Source organism: Nematolebias whitei, chromosome 4, assembly GCF_014905685.2.
Source record: "Nematolebias whitei isolate Nwh7 chromosome 4, NemWhi1, whole genome shotgun sequence".
In the NCBI taxonomy this organism is placed as follows: domain Eukaryota; kingdom Metazoa; phylum Chordata; class Actinopteri; order Cyprinodontiformes; family Rivulidae; genus Nematolebias; species Nematolebias whitei.
The window spans coordinates 1,032,052-1,036,536 of record NC_056501.1 but is presented as its reverse complement, the minus strand read 5'-3'; positions in this window follow the sequence as shown (position 1 = coordinate 1,036,536).

Here is a 4,485-nt window from a genome sequence, read left to right as displayed (position 1 = left end):
TACAGATAGTCAGACTACTCGATTTTATGTTAAAAGGGCTTGCCATACTACTGCCTTTCCCTTCTTTGTTCTTTTCAGAGCTTTCCAGACTTCACCCTCACTAATCTTTCCCACTTTCTGGTCCACAGTTTCTATGAGCTCTACTCTTCTCTTTCATTTTCTTAATTCATTAGCTCCTCAAAGTACTCCTTCCATCTTTCCATCACATTCTCCTCACTTGTTAGAACATTACCATCCCTATCTTTAACAAGCCTAACCTGCTGCACATCCTTTCCAGCCTGATCCCTCTGTCTCACCAATCGTTACAAGTCCTTCACACCCTCTTTAGTGTCCAGTCTCCCATACAACTCATCATTCATCTTCTGCTTTGTCTTAGCTACCTCCCTCTTTGCTCTACGTCCCATCTCCTTATCTTCCTGTCTCCTCTCTTCAGTCCTCTCTCTGTCATATTTCTTCTTGGCTAACCTCTTCCTTTGAACATCTTCCTGCACTTCACTATTCCACCACCAGGTTTCCTTATTAGCCATTCTCTGTCCAGATGACACACCAAGTACCTTCCTACCTGTCTCTCTAATTATTGAAAATAAGCTTTGCTCTACTCGAAGAGAATTTAACAACTTTAAACACTTTACACGATACGCACTTACTATAAACTGTTTTTTAAATCTGTTCTTTAAACTGTTTGCTAGTATTGTATGCTGGTCGTTTGTTGCTTTTACGCTTTATTTTAGGTGTTTTTTTAGTTTCATGATCTGGCAGTGTTGTGCTAACTCTGTGCTAAGTGGATTCAACTCACACAAAGATGAGATAAAGATCACCGATCAGGTGAGTCGCCCTCATTTTAAACAGTGTTTCTCGGTTTCTTAACTTTGTTTTAGTTCTTTCTTGCTGGTTCTTGCTTTGAGTTTTATTCTTTGAGGTGTTTAAGAGTTACATGAACCATTGCTGTGAGATTGTGCAGTGGTGTGCTAAGCTGTTTTCATTCATTCAACCTTTATTTCTACAGGTTAATCCCATTGAGCCCCGAGGACTCATTTACAAGAGAGACCTGATTTCTTTAACAAAGAGTGATGACAACAGCGACAACAATAAACAGTCATAAAAGAGGCATACCGTTTTTTTTTGTTGTTGATATTTTTTTTTACATATTTAAATCAGATTGTAAAAAAAGTAGCCAAAACAGCTAGATTCTAAGGTAAATGTAGAAAACTAAAAACAGGAACATGTTTGCATTGGTTCTTGCCAGGAGTCAACAGATGCTTAAAGCCACTTAGCTTAGCTACGGGTAATAAGATTGTTCCGGATCAACTTGGACTAAACTCACATACAACTGAGATCAGGCAAGTTGCCCAAGTTTTAAACTGTATTTTATTTTTTTCTGCCCCTTGTTGATTTGTGCTGTATTCTGTTAGTTTTGAGAGCGGAGGAAGCCAGTCTCGTGGTGCTACATCGTGGTTTGCACCACTATCTTTTATGTCTAAATTAAAATAAACTTGTTCTATATTTTACAAATTATTTTGCTCTAAAAATATTTTAGTTCATCTGTATAACAGCTTATCTTTAGAGTTGATTTGTTTAGGCTATTCATTTTGAATGTTAATATCCATTTGTTGACTTGTTAATGAAAAGAAATCTTACATGTTCCTTTCGTTACATTTTTAAAACTATCATGTCAAACTGATTTGTTCAAAAAGCGTTCAATACAAAAACAACTGGACTTTATTTGTAACAGAAATGTCTTCTGTTACAAATAAAGTCCAGTTGTTTTTGTATTGAACGCTTTTTGAATTCATCATGTCCTGGATGACTGAGAATCTTCCTCAAACTGATTTTCTTACAAAAGAAGTAAAAGCTTCTCTTTTTTTCGGGTTCGTCACTCTATTTACAGTTAATCCATTGGGTCCAGGTAGGGCTCGGAAACCCCCCCACCCCCAAAAAAAAACCTATGGGCTCGGTCCGGATTTATTAGGCCTGAATGCAACTCTACTTACTACTTGTACTTCCTACTTTGTGGTTTTTCACTTATCGCAGGGCTTCAGGGCACGGATCCACCGTGATAGACGAGGTATGCATGAATGTTTCTGTTCAGTGCCCTGACACGACTTCTGTTGTGACTTGGTGCTGTATAAATAAACTGACTTGAATTGTATTGAAATGAATAGTAGTCCAGTCATCTGGAAGCTCTTTCTTACCACCCAGAACCTTTAACAGCTCCTCTCTGAGTTTATCACAACATTCTTCCTTCTTCATCTTCCACCATTTGGTCTTCTTCTCTGATTTGACTCTTTTTCTCTTCTTCACAACAACAGTCATTCTACACACAACCATCCGATGCTGTCTGGCCACGCTCTCCCCTGCCACAACCTTACAGTCTCCCTCAGGTTTCCTCTTCTACACAGAATGTAGTCGACCTGCGTACTCCTTCCTCCACTCTTATAGGTCACTCTATGCTCCTTCCTCTTTTGGAAATAAGTGTTGACTACAGCCATTTCCATTCTCTTGGTGAAATCCACCACCATCTGTCCTTCCTGGTTTCTTTCCTTGACACCAAACCTACCCATCACTTCCTCATCCTCTGTTTCCTTCACCAACATGTCCATTCAGGTCTGCTCCAATCACCACTCTCTCCTCCCTGGGAATACTCTCCATCACTTCATCCAGATCTTTACAAAATGTATCTTTCTCCTCATCATCACATCCAACCTGTGGAGCATAACCACTGACAACATTTAGCATCATACCTTCAACTTCTACCTTGAGACACATCACCCTATCTGACACTCTTTTCACCTCTACTACATTCTTTGCCAACTCCTCCTTCAGGACCGCCCCTACTCCATTTCTCTTTCTATCCACACCATGGTGAAACAGTTTGAACCCTGCTCCAATGCTGTGAGCCTTGCTGCCCTTCCACTTGGTCTCTTGGACACATAAAACATCTACCTTCCTTCTCAGCATCATGTCAGCCAGCTTTCTACCTTTGCCTGTCATTGTCCCCACATTTAAGTTGCAACCCTCAGTCCCATATTCTTGACTTTCCTCTTCTCCTCCGTCTCCTGACATTTTTCCCTCCTTGTGGTCTTCCACTAACAGTAGCACAATTTCCGCCGGCACCCTGTTTGTCAACAGCACCGGTGGTGGTCGTTGTTAACCCTTCCTGACACAACCCTCACCATTTACCCGGGCTTGGGACCAGCACAGGAGATACGCTGGCTTGTGTGCCCTAGTGGCTGGTTTGAGTACTAACTTAAAGGTCAAAGTAATGTCAGAAGAAGGCACGTGTAGTCGATCTAGGATTAGCAAACTGGTTGATCCACTACGAGAAGGTGCTATTTATAAGACTGAGTTTGTTGCAGCTGCTCAGACTGAAGAAGTCTTTTGGATTAAAGACAAAAAACGTTTCAACAAGATTTTTTTTTTTTTTACGCTTTGCATCTGTCCAGAGGACCTGACTTAATTTTGTTAGGTTTTTCTACCTGGATTATTGAGCATGCATCAGGCTATAACCTTAACATTTAAGAAGTAAACATTTTTAATAATCACATTAAAACTTACAAATGTTGTCTTTGGTACCTGTTTGTTTTCCAAATTTATTAGTTTGTGTGAATGACAGGAATCAACTTAAAACATTTTGTAGAACGGTGCTTTATGAAGTTCACTCCATTTCCTTGTATTAGTATTAGTATGTATTTGTATTGTATTGTATTGTACGCTCTCAGGACATCATTACCTGCAGTGTTCCCTCAGTGAGGACTGAACTAGACTAAAGGACCTTCTCCTACTCCGCTCCTGTTTCCTGGAAGATCTTGTAAAAAGACCTGAAGCTCTCGACCTTTGACCTCTCTAAGTGGCTTTAAAAATCTGTTGGACTCCTGGCAGGGACCGATGCAGACATGTTCCTGTTTTTAGTTTTCTACATTTGCCTTACAGTCTAGCTGTTTTTGTTACTCTTTTTGCCATCTTATTTGTAAAAAAAATAATAATAATCCGTATGTCTTTTTTTATAACTGTCTATTGTTGTCACTGTTGTCAATTGTTGTCATCATTCTTTGTTGAAATCAGGTCTCTCTTGTAAACGAGTCCTCGAGGCTCAATGGGATTTACCTGTAGAAATAAAGTTGAACGAATTAGCTGACTGGCGCATCTGCCACATGCAATATGGCGGACGCTCTGACGTACCTCTGCAGCGGGCTAGCCTCCTCAACAATGCAACAAAGCTAGCTTGCTTTTCACTAACCACCGCGGAATATGAACGTGTTGCCAGATGTACAACAATATCGTATTTATACGAAATTTGGTCATTTTTAAAAACTCAAATATAGTAGTGTTGGAGTGTGCACACCAATACACTTTTGTTTTCGTGCATGTGAACATCCACAACCTCAGCAGTTATTGCATCATGGAATGATGCAGCCTCTTGCACACACACACACACACACACACACACACACACACACACACACACACACACACACACACACACAT